Raw genomic sequence first — 16,741 nt, forward strand, 5'->3', positions numbered from 1 at the left:
AACACTAAATATTTTAAAGCCTATGTGCGAGTGCAGCTCTGTATTAGTCGTGACGATTGTATACTGAGGTGCACTCAGCCAAACAAAAAAAGTGTGTAAATGAAAGCTCAGTACAATTTAATAAACTATTACCGGCTAGAATCATTTCTCTTTTGTTACTTTGACCTCACTCAACTGAAAGCGTATTGATTACGATTTTATCTCATACAAGCTCTACGCTACACTGCAAAAGCACATATTTTCTATATAACCACGTTAAGTAGCACTATGTGAACATGGTAGCTTTACTTAGAATGTCGTGTCACCATATCGGACTGTTGGTTATGAATGAAACGAATAATACGAGTGTTTTCTTTTTTTTTCTTTTTCAGTAGCATACCTTCGACATTCGTCAAATCATTTTAACGAAGTTGCTGCAAGCGCACTTCGTTAAAAAATGTTACAAAGTGTAACACATCGAACGCTTTCGCCTTTGCACGCACCTTCCCCTTAAAGGCCAACTGCAAGAAAATTCATCGTATGCTTTGGCTCGTAATTGTCAAATTGTCTGTTTAAAACTCCCCCAAGCAGCAAGCCCCAGCACGTCACCTGCGAGATTTTCGTCCCGTGAATTCATGGCGAGGGCGGCATTTGTCAATGTTCATTCGTGCTGAAGTGTGCAACGTGTTCTTAGCTTCCCGTCTTATGTATGTGCTACAAGTACGGCACTGCTCGAGACTTCGCCTTCAGGTATTGCATCGCGTATTTGCAACATTTATTTGGATTTCGAGCTGCGAATCGACGCGGCGCGACAGTCTGTTCCTCCCCCTTGAACGTGGTGGTCTAGGATTAGTACACCTCTTCGTCAGGCAAATTGTTTCTCGCCTGTTTTTCTTTCGAGACAGTGACCATCAGTTCTTGCGTGAAATGTTGCAACTCCCTTCAGTTCCTAACATGGTACTACCATGACACTACCATGTTCCTAACATGGTAGTGTCATCAAATGTCAAAGATGCCCCACAGGCTCCTTGTTGCTTTCTCAAGGAGGATGTTGACACATTTCTTTTCTTGAAAGTTAGATTCAGCCTGGAATACGTGTTATTCCAGGAAATTCCACCGAGTTGCGGCCTTTCTTATATTCGGCGGGCGGGCCGATATTTTAATGATAGAGCACGCAAGCATCATCGGGGTGTGCGCAGCAATATAGGTGGTCACAAGGGTGACCATTGTAAAAAGGCGGGTGTGAGCCAGTACTGGAAAAAGCAAAGTTCCTGAAGCGAGCCTCAGATAAAACAGAGAGAGAGAGAGAGATTATAGCGGCTTACTACATAACTAAAGCAAAGCAAAAGTGCATCATTACGTCGTCACTGCCACTGCTTCATAATAAGATAAGTTTTTTAGATTGGTTCCTTTAGCCTTTGTAACATTGCAACAGCGCAGAGATTGTATGACTAATGTTTTCTTAGGTTTTTGTAACAGTTATTCTATTAAGACTGCTTGGACGCTCAGAACAGTTGGAAGCCAGCACTCGTCTAGCTATCTTCGTGTTCCTCTTCCTTCGTCTCATTTTCTTCGCGCTAGTAAAAATTTACTTCAAGTAAACACAAGGGAAATGTGGCGCTACTGCGCTGTGGTATGCGCGAAAGTGCCGGTATATTGTGGTTTCGGATTGCCATCGTTCTCGGAGAGCCAGGACATCTTGAAGTCGCGGCTGGTTAGCACCGTTCCGTCTGTCACAATGTTTCACTTCCCATTGCACAAAAACATGTATTGTTGAATTACGTGGACGTGTGACTGGATGTACAATTACATGAAACGCAAGAAAGTATCGGCGGGCCGCTAAAGTTGGAGGACAGACGACAAGATTCGCGCTCGCTTTCGAACAGCTTGTCGTCTGTTCTTCCTATTTCTTAGTTTCCCAACTCCTCTTCTCTTTTCATTCGCTCCTCCCGAGAGAGTAGGCCGGTTGCGCCCCTCCCGGTGACAGTTGTCAACTTGCTCCCTCCCTGTTTCCTTTGTGTGTTTGTATGTTTCCATATCTACTACTACTACTACTACTACTAATAATAATAATAATAATAATAATAATAATAATAATAATAAATTTTGCATTGTAGGTAAGTAAATCTCACTCAGTGATGTAATATTGCTGAATTAAAACCTTTAATGCAGATTTTACTTTAAGAACCCATTATACGTGTAGCGATATCCACGTTTTGGACGAAGCCTCGTACAACACCAGCCAACACAATCCTCGCACACCCATATACCGCCATTCCCACGACCGCACAGCGCTCTTTAGACACCTCCCATAGACGGTGGCACCATATTTTACTCTGGGTAACGTAGTGAGAAACTATGGCCTCAGGAATCCCTACACCCCCCCCCCCCCCCCCAATCTCGGAGGCCATGGTGAGGACACTTGGTTAAAACTCAGCGCCACTGGGAGAAGGACAATATATACAGAAACACCTCACGAGCGCATCGTGAGCAAGCTTGGGGCTCTATTGCACCCGTGGCGAGGACCCGCGCTGGTTCTTGTCATTCTGGGTCTTGCGTCATTTCCGGCAATTGTTAAGGGCGGTTTCAGTTTCGGTACGAGAAGCGTTCATTTTCTTGCGAACCTTTCGCAGTGCATACGCTTGTATTCAAACGTGAAGTCTTTTGAACGCAGACTGATTCATATCTACACTACCTGAAACTATGCTATTATACGCGGCCCAAAATTTCGCTATACAGTCGGGCCTTTAACGCTTACAGACAGGTCGAGAATCAAGATGTACGAGCAGGTATAGGGACCGCTCGAATCACGCAATGCCAGAACAATGCAGTGATAACGCATTCTATACCGAGTACGTGTACGTATACTGCATGAAGCAATCGTCGCTATATGATTATCCGTTTCGCGTGGTATGCCAACAAGCAATTGCGAAATGAGCTCTAGAACGGGGGGGGGAATGTTGCGTGCACTTTCACACCACGACGCTTACTGGAACCTAACTTACGCGCCCGTATATTATACAGGAAGCAGCGCGAAAAGTACGTCACTGTGAGCGATGTTATAAATACAGAATGGTAGAAGGACGTTAGCGAGGAGATGGCGAACGGGCATTTCTGTTTGTGAGTACACGTGTTGCGTTATCAATGCGATAGCACTGGTTCCCGTGGCAAGCGGCTTCCCATCTTTCAAAGTACGGGAATTCTTGAGATGAACAACCAGCGCCTCTAGCAGCCGTCAGCTGAAAGCAGACGTCGGAAGGACGTTTCTCGTGAATATTAAATCACGGAGCTAAGAGACTGGTATTATGTAGTAAAGTTAATGGATTCCTCGCACCTAGTAACACATCACGCGTGCAGTGGCAGTTTCTTTTTTTCTTTCTGTCTTTCTTTCCTTCTTTCTTGCTTTTCTTCCCCCTTTTTTTCTTTCTTTTCTTGAACAAAAGGCACGTGCAGTTTGAACTATGGGAGTTCACGGCCACTGCCACATATTGCGCCGTAAAAAAAACATAATTCGCGAACACAAGTAGCGCATGAAGTGAAACGCAGAATTGGATGTGTATCCCTTGGCAAGCTATCGCTGACACCACCTCCCCACTCGCCGTGAAACAACGATTTTTTTTCTGTCCGCAAAACCAACTTCACCGTGCAGTCGTATCCTGGAAGTGCATGAGGAGCGACACTTCACTCCACCACACTGGTCGTGCCAACAGCTAATGTTTGATTGACATCCGTCTCTCATTACGTCCGCTGCAGAAGGAAGGCCTTCCCCCAGCGATCTCCAAATTGCCCCTGCCTTGCGTCTGCCGACTCCCACCATATGCCTACAAATGTTTATTGCGATAGCAATCGTATGGACACTCCAGGCGCATTTCTGTCGTCGCCGTCGGCGTGAGGTTCCGTATGAAGTCCAAGGGAGATAAAACCATCGCCGCGGGCCGTGTGCAGTATGTGCGAGCAAAAGCAGGCTAGAATGAGCCGGCGAAAGCAGCTCTAGCTCGCACCTGCAAGGGAGGAAAGTGGGAAGGAAACCCGCCGTCTTCCGTCGCCCGGAAGGCTCCGAGACGGGGTTAGGGAGAGTGGGCGGGGGTTGCTTTCTATTCCGGGCGGCCATAGCCTTCGCGCGCGCCCGCCCAGGCCACTGTTGCTTGAAAGCTATCTGCGACGGGGAGAGATTACGCCGTGCTCTGCGTTTTCGCGGCGCCATTGCATGACCTGCCAAACTTCATTTCTTACTATATCCCATCTAGCATGCGAGCACCAAGCGTTCGTTCTCAAATTCACGCTGCCATCGTATCATTTGTTTCCCCACTACTCGTTGCGCGGTCATTATCTCCTTGTCAAGTTTCTATCTTTACCTCCAGGTTTTATCGCCAAATCGAAACAGCCGGAACCTTAACGGATAACGGTATGCTCTCTGTTTCACGCAAGTTGCTGGGTCGCGATTCATTCTGGACCAATAATGAAGGACACGCTCATCGTAAGGACATACAGACAAACAAAATAAAACTAGACCAGGACTTGACACCGCTGGCTCCCTAGCTACGCTACAGCAAACTTAGACTGTGATGATTTGTGACGTCTCGACAGCTGAGCGCTCGTCCTTGCACAGTCTCATTAATCAAAGTGACGTTTCCATGTATACCCCGTATTTCTCACGAACTCGCGGTTTCGTGTACACTGTACGCCTGCGCTCAACGCACCTTCGCGCGTCTTCGGTTAGATACTTCCAAAGTGAAGTACGCCTATGATGCTATGAAGATATTGTTTTTATATTTTATTATTTACAAATACTGCTATCTCATGTCATTGGGACATTGCAGGAATGGCACAGAAGGTTTCACATTGAACTATAATATTATGAAACGTAGATGATTAGAAATGTGAGTGCAAAAATTAACGCAGAAAACAGTAGAGTATCATTCGGAAAATACCATGATTAGGTAATTCTCGCACAAAGTGATCAACAGACATCATACGCAATGTGCCATATAAATCCTTCCATAGTTTGACTGCGAAAAGAAAGAAAATGTGTGCCTGATGGTGACATCAAACATCTGTCTTCCAGTACAGCAATCAGTGCTCTAACCATTAGACCACGATGACACGCATTCTTCTCTCATGCCAAAGTCGCTCTTTGAAACAACTGGCTCGTGCGTCGCGTGCCAATTTGTCGCATTCTTCCCTCATCCCATCTAGCACTTTGAGAGGCTGCCTTAGAGCGCATTGCCTTCGGGATAAGCAGGTATTTTTTCTGTTAGATACCTCCAAAGTGGTTGAACTTCCCACATAATGAAAAAAGAGGAAGTTTCCTCCTCTGCTGCCGCGGCAATCACCGCGAAGGCTTTATCGAGACACCGTAGCAGCGTCAGAGTGGCTTGAGTATGGCGCGCGAGATTCCGCGCGCTCCCGAAAGGGGAAGGAAATGGGGAGACAGGGAGTTGCGCGCGGAGCGACATCTTTTCGGGAAGCAATCGATAATCCTGGGACGACTTCCGCCGAAGCGCTCTCCTGCTCTTCCTGCTTCCACACCACTCCTTCAACCCTTGCCGCTCGTTCCTTACTTTCTCCTTGCGGCGCCTGGCAACGCTTTTCCCAACCGACTGTTGCACGCGATGGTGGTGCGAATAGGGAAGACCGATTGAAGTGCAAAATCAGGGAAGGGATCGTGGGAAACAGGAGTTCAAAACAAAGACAAGATGATGGGTTGAGTAGTGGAGGAAAAAAACGATTGCTTTGCACACAGTGTCGTACACAGTAGTGACGTTAGAGGTGATACACGCTGAGAAAAATGGGAAGCAATGGTAAAGAGAATGTGGTTTCGGGAAGGAAGATGGGTTGGTGGAAATAGAATGAAAAATACCCGCCGCATCGCCGACTGACACGAGTATGGTGATGATGCGGAACTCGAATGATATAGCGTGAAGGGAAAATTGGCAGCAATGGAGCAGAATTTTTTTTTACGAAAGAAAAGCTGGTACAAGGAAAGCGAACGGGAAAAACAATCATCTCGCTACGTTTTTGCTACTGTTTGGAGCAGTGGTGGCGTGAAGGGGAATAATGCAAGCCGAGGGAGACTGAATGCGGGAATGGGAGTAGTGTTTTTAAGGAAAGTGGGTTCGGTAGATTAGGGAGAGGAGAGAGAAACGAGCAGATGGAAGGACAGACGCGGAGTTTTTTTTCTATATAGCTGCTTCAATAGACGACACGATGGGGAACTAGGGATGATAGGGAGAATATGCGACGGAGGGAGGGTTCCTGTCGTGCGTACGGAAAGCAGATCGGGCGGGTGCCTTATCGATGTTAATTAAGGGCTTCGAAACGGGCCCGGGATAGAAAAGGCGACCGCAATCTCTGCGTCAACAAAGAGGAGGTGAGGGAAAGGGCGCCGCGGCGTGCTTGGGAAGTTTGGGCCTCCTCACGATCGCGAGGTCGCACGGGGTTAAGAGGAAGTTGGGGGAGACGGGTCGGAGGACGCATAGATAATTAACCGGGCAGCGGGCCACAAATACCCCCGAATCGATAGTGGGGGTGCCTAATAGCACGCGCGCACTGCATACGCAGTTCGTCCGTTGGCCATGAACTCGGGCTTAGCTCAGACGATAGAACGGGAAAATAGGGAGGATAGCGGAAAAGGCGAAATAGATAAAATTGGGCAGTACCCCGATATCCTAAAGAAACAATTATCGGGAAAGAAAGATGCGAGGCTTTGCTCTGCCTTAATGAAACAGCAGCATTGCGGGGGGGGGGGGGGGGGGTGTCGAATAGTGTGGCCTGGGCATATATGACGTATTGCATTTGCATGCACTCGTGCAACTTTAGGATCTTGACAAGAACACTATCAGCATTCTTAAGCTACCCTCTCACTTGAAACTAGCGCCTCTCTGAAGACAGCTTTCACGCAGCGCTGTGCAAGACAGCAATAGCTGACGTGACGAGGACGATGACGGCACGACGCGAACAATCGCCGACTTTCTTCTTTATTAGCTGAGAAATCTGTGAAGTTTGGCAACTAAAGGAAAACTATACCAAGATTTTAGTAAAGAAAAACGAGGGAAAAGAAAGAAGGGCAATAAAATTACAAGAAGCTGCCAAGGAAACTCCACAGCGAAATAGCTAAGCACTATCGGAATACCGCATTGGATGGCTGATCAAAACAGATTAAATATAGGTTAGAAGAGCACAAGAGCAACACAAGCATGAGCTGGTCATAGGAACAGAGAGAAAATTGGAAATAAACGTAATTAAGGGTTCACATAGAATTGATCAAGTCACTGCGTACGAGAAAATCCAGCAGAGGTTCGAGATCTGATCTCTTTGTTAGCGCAAGACCAGGAGGGTCTATGACTTTTTTCGTGCAAGAAAATGATGCTTATCTAAAGCGGTGAGTACGTAGGGTGCCTATGTCTCTCTGCTGATGATGATCTGGGCATTCAATGCAACAGTGTTCGACAGAAGCTTTGCTTACCCCAATCATCTCATGGCTCTTTCAGGCAACCCATGGTGAAGCTACCTAACGTACTCCAGCACTCGAGAACAAGTTGCAAGCAGCGACAATTGGATGTTGGGCTACATTGGTGCAACATTGGTGCAACATTGGTGCAACATTGGCTCCGCTTACGATGACTTTTGAGGTGCCTACCCTGTCACTGCTGTCGTCTTTGACTTCCTCTCACATGACGACACGGCGGTGACAGATTTAGACCACAGACACAAGTCGGAAGTGCAGGAAGCGACGTTCCTGAGAGCAACGGCAGCAAAAATATCTAAACGTGCAGGGGCAGTAGCTGCAAACAATTAAGCAAGAAAACGTAGACCATAGATTACAGTCACGTTTCCAAAGATCGTCAGTCCAGGCGCAAATGCCCAAGGGACTGAATCTACTGGTTGCGTCCGCCCTTGGCGGCCCTCGAGGGCTAAGGTCGAAAGAACGATGTATTTTCCAGACACCTCATCATAAGCAACCTGAACAAGAAGCACAGTAACATAATCTCAATGACAAACCTGGCCGTACAAGGACGTATTCGGGGATGGATCAACGTTTCGCCACGGGAACAAAGACGAGAGGGTAAGATATAGCGCTTAGCTCTACGTATTTACCAAAGGCAGGGCAGTGGGACTCCATCTGTTTCAATAAGCAGTCGGAGGAAAGCGAAAGCGAAATGAACTCGCGAATGCGGTCCGCAACTGAGGAGGAGAAACAAAAAAAAAAGAATTTCGGCTGGTCGAGAAATGAAGAAAAATGACGCGTAGGCTCTTCGCATCGGGACAAGGACATTAAGCGAGTAGAGCGAGGCCTGCTTCGTGAAAACAAAACCAAAAATCTAAACTTCGTCAGCTTAGAATTTCTTAGACCAAAAGCGCCACATCCAACAGTAGGTGACAAAAAACATCGCAGCGCCCGCAGATGTACGTCCGTACACCTACTATATGGCTCCCGTAGAAATGAGTCTCGCACGCGTGAAGAACTTTTCTTACTTGCTGATATATTACGTTCTTCATCTCGAAAGGTATGCACACCGAAACACTCGCACACATCGCCAAGTCTCACATGTGATTTAATTTCCTTTTCGGTTTTTCTTGTTTTTCTTTTTTTTTTTTTTTTGCACGAGAGACCTTTGCACGACCGAGGATATTTAATTGACGGCTAACAAACGCAAGGTGTAGAACCCAGTATGATCATTTAAGCGACCCATTTTTTCAGTCCCCAAATGAACAAACCCAGGAGGTTCTTTTATTATTGTTTTTTTTACAGGGACTTAAAGAAAGCCGGAAGGCAGGAGAACTAGACCACCCAAGGAATTGGAGCGCATTCCACTGCACGCGTGATTATTAACTCAGATTAATGGAATCCGAATACTAAAGCCTGGCTCTTTTCTCATATGCAAATTCATTCCAGTAAATTTCTGGGTGCAGGCTCGCTATCACTGCCGCAGTGACTTAATTGCTATGGGATGCATAATTTTTAGCTGGGCGCTAGAAAAATCGTCATCTTCTTTAGATTATTGCTTTAAACGAACGAGCCGACTTGTATCTAAATTAATGAGGCTTTATCGGAAGCCAATCAGCATAGCGCCATTGTATCCGTGGCCAACAGCTGACAGCAATGAACATGCGTTCATTGCTGTAAATGAGTTTTTGGAGGCCAGTGGCAGTCGGCCAATAGTAGAATGCAGAACTCGCGCATCTCGTCCGATGAGAATGGCCATTCTGTTCTGCGTTTAAATTTCAGCTTTCGAAGCAGTGGTACGTTTTTCTCTTCCTCTCTTTATTTTGACGTCTCCTCTTTTAAGTACCGATAGTGTTTATGACATCTTAAGCTGTATTTCCTTCGCTCTTGTGCCATTCGTACTCTGGCTATGTGCTCTGCTTATATATTTTGATGACGCGTAATTTATTTACCATTGCGATGTTCTGCTACTTACGAAACATTGCCAAGTTTCTAGCGCGAGAAAGAGATGCGGGGACGATCTCCTGGTGCCAACGCCTCCTTGTTTAGTCACTTCAATGAAAATAATCGTTGTTGTCTCTATTTGCCTTAAGTGAATTTCAAATTTCTGCGGAAATCGGAAGCAGAGGCGTATGCTCATGAAGGGCAGAGTTGGTATCACATCTGAATGTATTATAAAACTACTAGCCACTCACGTAAGATGCTAAACGAAGATAAAGGCCTTTATCGACCCTTGTCCTGCGATCGAACCCGGGACCACCGCCTGACAGGTAGAGTCGCTCCACTAACTAAGCAGGGCGAAAGGCAAGAATAATCGACATGCCGTACAAAAACTCATCTCGAGCTGTCACATTCTAGCCTTCTAACTAGCTTGCTCGCCAGAACTACTGCTCTGGCGTGTTGGTAGGTGCTGGGTGCGATACCAAAGCGCGGAGTATGTTTCCTTTAACTACGTACACTTCTTTTTGAGAAAACCGTATGAATTTATTTTTGGTAGCATGGCTCTAGTTTCATGCATACGCTACGTTGGTTCATGGCATCTAACATCCCGTAGAAACAACGGAGCTTGGAGATACGCCGAAGCGGAGAACTTCTGATTAACTTTTAAAATGTCGGGTTCTCTTTAAAGTGCGCCTATATCTAAGTACACGAGCGTTCTCCTCTTTTCCCACCCCCATTCCACGCCCATTGGAATGCGGTCGAGAGTCGAACCCGGGACGTCGTGTTCAGCATTAGGACACAATAGGGCCTTAAGTCGATGCTCCACGGTATTCGCTACACCACAGCCAAAGCGGTAAAAACAGGGTGTCTGTGTCAAGCTCGGGGTCAAGACGTTTCTATGGGACGCTGAGCCACATCGACCATGATCCAATCATGGCTACACATAAAAAAAAAACAAATTCTTGTATACAAACACGCGTAGCAATGACATAATCGGAGCGGAGGACTACGCTGACACTCACCTCCTTTCGCTGTGCGCCGCTTCGAACCACAATTTTTCGCGAAGTAAACTTTTGAAAGCTTGGTCACGCCTGTCAACCTTGCCTGCTGAGAACATTCACACGAGTACCATTTCTCAACACTTTTTATGCTTCGCACGGAATACGACAGCAGCGCCTCCGCACTTTCGCGATTTCACGCTCTGCAGGTTGACCATGGCATGCACTGGGGCCTCCGAGATCGCAATGAACCCAGCTATGCCGGCGCGATCTCGGAGGCAGCCCATAGGCAGTTCCGCAATACGGGCGCGGAAGTTTTATCACAGTCGCAAGCAGAACTCTGTTCGGCAAAGGAGTAATAGATAGTGCTAGTTCGTTTATCTTTGTGAAAGCGGTTATATTAGCGTTTTCATGTTATTTTTTATTTCCTAAATAGCTTTGCCCTTTTGTACTAGTGTTTTTCGTAACTGTCGTTCGTGGTCTCCTGTACAGTATAGCGAGCTTTCAGAAATAAGAGAAATCTTCCATTTTAATCCCAAATGAATACAAATTTGTAACCGTGACGAATGTCACAAACACCTGAATCTAGTCAGAAGTATACGTTTTACTATTATAACTGTCTATAACTTAGCGACACCTCTAACCACAACACCGTGGACTGTTGAGAGGGGGGACGGGTGATTCCAAATTCATTCAATGAGGAATAATTTCGTGGCTGGAACAGAAAAAAAAACGCTGTTGAAGATGTTGTTGTTGTTGTTTCACTTTCCTTAAATTTTGAATATTGTTCTTCATATTCTATACGCTCTCTCATCTTATTTTTAACAAACCAAGGTTCAGCTGCACACATTACCAAAGTTCGTTCGACAGCGCCCATCCTCCCACACCCCCACAATTTCCTATCACACTCTTCATATGCTGCGCCTCTGCCCGAAAGCAATTTCCTACTTCAATCGACGACGTGTTTGTTTTCCCTGGTCAACCCTTGGTGCGGAGGGGGGTAGCAGCTAGGTAAACGCGGGCGCATTTATTCCAGGGTTCGCCAGCTGACACGTCAGTTGAGCCGCAAGAGCAGCGCGCAATAAAGAAGAACGCATACAGAGAATGGCGGGACAAGCACTGTATGCACTGTATATAAGCACTGTATATAAGCGAGAGAAATGCGTTAGCATTTCTCTCGCTTTTACCGTGCCATTGATTCTTTTTTTTTTTTTTTGCTGTGAACAACAATAACAAAAAAAGACATAACACACAATGAAGCACGATAACGACCGTGAGGCATCAGTGTGGGACCACTTAAACTGAAGAATACAAGCTTGATAACAGTGGTCAAAAAATTCAACTTCCTCCTTTTTTTTTCAGCACCATAGCAGGTTGGCTAACAGGTGCGTTTCCGTTTCTTTTCAACCTTTAAAGCTTCAATAATTTCACACGTGCGCTGGTCCTTGTGCCTCGCGATTACGGTGGGGCTACAGAAAGCCTGGCACGTATGCGCACACTGACGATAACGACTGGACGTAGGCAGGAGGTCGGTGGACACCTTTGAAGGTGTTCCAAGGTGCGTGCTATCACGGATACGTTCCAGCTCGCCCGGCTCACCGCCCTTGTTCCGTGCTCGAACTCACGTTTTCTGTCTGTGGCTGAGACCACCGTATCGATTTCGTGAGGAGTTGAGGAGGTAGAACGCCTTCTCACCACGGGCATCTTCGTGAGCACTTGCTGCGTACAAAACGGCGACGTGGACCAAGCATCGCAAGAAATAAGTGTTTTCTCTCTCTGTATTCTTTTAGAGTGCCGCAAACACTAAACAAGGATGTGGAGTGGCTCGCCAATTAATTAGGCTTTACCGAAGCGCAATGACCCTAAGAGAAAGAGCGAGATAAATGCGAAAAAGGTTGACTATGATTTGTCCGATATGCTACTCTGCACCTTGAGGGAGTGAAGGATAGGGAAGACGAGAGTTCGATTAGTGGAAGGGTGATGGACGAGGCACATATGTTACGGTCGGGCACTCAAGCCCACTACTTTCGCGAACTGAAGAAGCGCACGTGGACCTTTCCAAACTGGTGATCGGTCAGGTCAAGTTACCAGGACCATAGCTTCGGTGAAAGGTCGATTGTCCGGCTTGTTCAAGAAACACTTCTGCAACAACAGAGGTTGTTGGGCCCACCGCCGGCAGCTACTCTTTGAAGACCTGCACAGGTTGCTTTTGGAGGAGTTTGCTAGAATGCGTTTTCCGTTGCTTAATAAAATGGAGGTTTCTTATTCTGCGAACGTCTCAGATAACAACGAGTGGAGCTCGGGGGCCCTGACTGGTATATCATTTTTTTTTCTTTGTAACTAATGATTGTCAAGAAAGATATGAATTCGTTTGATTGAGAAGCTTGCGTTTATAGAAATTCATTTTTGCGATGATTCCTTGAAATGAAACGCGTGTCTCTGCGATAAGCAGATAAGAAGCACCTAGCAAACGCTGTCAAAGTCAGCATATAATCTTGAGGAGCTCGCGCAGGAACTTGGATGTATGGCTACTCGTGTTCCATGATTTTTTTTTGTGTGTGTGCTTAGTTTCTAGCTTACAAATCCTCCGCTCACGTTTCGAATGGTCACTCTGTTATCGCAAAAGGGTAATCTACTAATGAGTTTAACCTAAAGGGCCCCTGAACCATCTCCGATAATCCGAGAAGCAATCACATGCTTCTGTAAGGGTTTCATTCGCTTTCTTCTTTGCACATCATGACGTCAACAGGGTCGTTCATGTGACGTCACCAGGAAAAGAATGTTGTCGATTGGTCCATGAACGAGGGACATCAGTGGCGACCCGTCAGCTACGGAATAGCTTTTCCGTGCAGTCACACGCCCGCTCTATTTAGTCGCTTCGCCTGCCCCAGTTTACTGTCGTGCGCAATCAACTGGTTTCACCTCGCGCAGTGTGCTTTGAACGGCGCGTGCGGCCGCAAATGACGGCCAACAAATTGAAGATTATCGTTCATCAAATGTACCCTGTCTTGCACGTAATCTCCGCCACGTCCTCATTTGACTGGAGCCAAGCGCCCAGCAACAAGTTTATCGAACTGCTTCTCCAGCAGAAAGTACCTATATACAGTAGCACAAGAAAAGAAAGGAATTCGACGTCTTCATCTTGTTCGAACCGTTCACGCAACATCGGCGCGTGAGTACATTATTGAGGCCCGTCTCGAGCGAACGTGCTCCGTTCTTGCACACCCTCGGTTCCCTCGATGGAGTTTCTTTCGTTTATGTATTTATTATTATTATTATTTCTCTTTTGCTCGACGGTCTTTACTAGCGAACTCCAAGACTGATGGATATTGAACTTCGCCGCATGATTGACTCACGTTCCTCCATCTTAAACGCGCCCGGATTTTGCGAGGAACGCTGGGAAACGCCGTCGTCTGGTTCCGCTAGCTCGAACCCCCTAAGCTCAAGCGCAGAGATGCGAGATGAAGCAATACGACAAAACAGAAGAGAGAGAGAAAGAAATAATAACAAAACAACGAATAAAGAAGGCGTGAAGGAACCTGCACAGTACAAGGAGCCGGTGAAGAAAAAGCGACAGTAATGGCAGAGCGAATGCTTCTGATAAGCTGAGCACTGCTACGCTCTAACGAAAAAGCGTGCACTGTAGGGTAGACCGTATACGGGGGACACCGAGATAAAAAAAGGAAATCTTGTCGGGTTACGATGGTACGTGAACAGCACGCGCGTAAGCCGACAATACGTATGCTACTCCACCTCGGCAAAATGGCGTAGTGAAATGAAAGTACAAGTTGCGTCAGCCCACTAGAGAACAGAAGGACTCTCCGCCAATGTCCGCCTCTGATCGCCCTGTCCGCGACACCGACTGAATAGAAATGCTTTCACGGCAGCTTTATTATCTCACTACGGGTTGAGATAGCACTACTCCCCCTTTCATTCTCTGGAATGTGAAGTCTCCTTTCGTTGCCGAATGGCCGACTCTTGCCCTACAACGAAACTTCTCTCGTATCAGTGGCTTCCCAGTGTGTCGGCTCTATTAACTGCGGATGCGCAAAATTTGCTCGCACTGCCTTGTGCCCCATTTTAAAAGCTAAACTTTGTTGTACTTTTAGTGTGCATGTCAAAAGTAAGGATCGAGCCTTGTTTTAGTGCACTGCCAGCGTATTCCTTACCGGGCACTGTTCAGGAACAGGCAAGCCTGAGATCTCAAAAACACCTAGCACGGGAGAAAAGAAAAAGCGGTAATTATACGCCAGTCTATCTTCCTATACTCTGCTGCAGCTTAAGAGTCCAACGCAAGCCGTGCCCGCAAAACCGCCATCCAGCTGCCGTCTGCACCTCCTCACTCACAAACACAGTTCTAGAGGGACGCCGATATTGTAAAAACTCAGCACTTTATCCCGAAGGGCGAAGCATCGAGACCGATGGTAAGATTGAGCGTTGCGCTGAAGCTCTTCGGACAACGCAATAATAATACGCGAGGGCGAAATGTTTGCGTGACGCAGCAGGCGAGGAATCTGTTCCTGCGCATCATATTGGCAATATAACATATTGGCAACATAACATATCGCCAATATAACATATTGGCGATATGTTATGTTATGATATGATATGTTATGTTATAACATAATGGCACATAACATATGACCAATGTAACATATTGGCGCCATACTGGCAACGTGTTGCCAATATAACTTATTGGCAACATAACATATTATGCCAATATAACGTCGCATACTGCCAATACATAACATATTGCCAATATAACGTATTGGTAACATAACATATTGGCAACATAACAGCGTCCTGACAGCCACCATGCAGGCGTCTCACAACGCTGGTACAATGAGTGTTGCCAGCGGCCGTGGCGAGTGTCCAACTTTCATGGCGCACTAGATGAGACCGAGGAGGTTTAAAAACCTCCTCGGATGAGACCGAAGGAAAACTGCGGGAGTTGGGCAGATTGAAGATTGGTGTCCGTTCCACTCGGAGTACGGCTTGCACCACGGTGTGGCATGCAGGTACCTTCACAGAACGAACGCTAGTCATGGCGGGCACAACGCTCGTGCTATCAGCGGAAGGTCGAATGCCGCCCTTGTTCCGCCTTAACGAATACTGAAACCGCTATTGCGCTGTCGTCGTGCTGTCCTGGTATAGACGGCGCATGCGCCGCCCCGCGCGTGGAGGATCAGAGTGGGTGTGTGCCAGTCCTGGCCGTCATCGGAGACAGTCTACGTAGACAGCTAAGGAGACAGCCGGAGACAGCTTTGAGGCCAAGCAATGGAACGCGTTTCGAGCCGTCTGGAAGACGCTTCTGCGACGGGACGCCACCTCGCGGCGAGAAAAAAAGTTTAGAAAAGCAGACATTATTTCTGTATTTTACGTATTTACGCCTCCGAACCCATGGAAAACACGACGCGACTTACATCTAGAGCGTAGAAAAGTGCGTCACCGTTTTCCTGTGCGCCGACGACGTTTCCTTCAGGTTTCCAAGGGCCCTGCTCAGTCGCCATCTTTTTTGGACAGGAAAGTAGCCCGCATCGCTTTTGACTTCGATGCTGTCTTTGTAAAGCTGTCTACTCTGACGTCTTCGTGAGAAGCGGAACGAGACTTAAGATGGCCGCTGTCCGCTTGGCCGTCTGCTTTGCCGTCTGCGGCGAGTATTGGAACACAGCCAGTGTCTTCGAAGACGCGCAATTTGTTTAGCTGCCAAAAACGACATCGTCTCGCGGGCGAATCGTCACGCTCCGCGTAATATCAGCTCAAACGGATCCATGGCAGCGTTCTGGCTACTGCAGCTAGTGTGCGCCTTTCCCGCCCCGGATGTTAGCGTTCCCTGCTCAAGAGCTGCGCGCATGCCACACCGTTGTGCACGTACCATGTTGTGCTCACATGAAGTGCCATGGCTCGTCATAGTCCACCTTTTTTTAAGCTTAACGGAATTTTCTCACGATGAGGCAAAGTGCTGCACTTGCGTGTAGTTAGAAAGTGCACGGACTTACATTATTTGCGTTTTCTTCTGAATTTGTGCGGACAATACCGTTTCGGCCGCTTCACTCCACGATCCAAGCGTGAAAACGGCAGAGTGCATGGGGAGTAAGTGTTTTGCCGTTCCTCCTCCCGTTGCTCCTTTTCCGACTGGAGCCTAAGCACTTGCCCTCCGAAATTTCCACTCGGTACGCGCAATTCAGCAGTTACTCCGATGGGTGGATGCTATGAGCATCCCCTTTGAAACGGGGCGGTGGGTTGCGCCTCCAAGCTCTTGTTATAATTTTCCCTAATGTCCTATACCTCTCTTTTTCTTTAGGAAAATAACACAAAGCATCACACTTTCTGAACCAGTATTGGGAACTTAGTTTCTGTACGCCTCAATTGTTTG

At 47.0% G+C, this 16,741-nt stretch overlaps 1 protein-coding gene across 1 annotated transcript in view; it reads right to left on the minus strand.

The window, feature by feature from the left end:
- The window catches only part of LOC126533710 (Kv channel-interacting protein 4-like), a 301,307-nt gene that overhangs the window by 182,884 nt on the left and 101,682 nt on the right, over positions 1–16,741 (minus strand). The gene's annotated exons all lie outside the window — the stretch shown is intronic.

The sequence above is a fragment of the Dermacentor andersoni genome, chromosome 7, assembly GCF_023375885.2.
Source record: "Dermacentor andersoni chromosome 7, qqDerAnde1_hic_scaffold, whole genome shotgun sequence".
Classification (NCBI taxonomy): Eukaryota; Metazoa; Arthropoda; class Arachnida; order Ixodida; family Ixodidae; genus Dermacentor; species Dermacentor andersoni.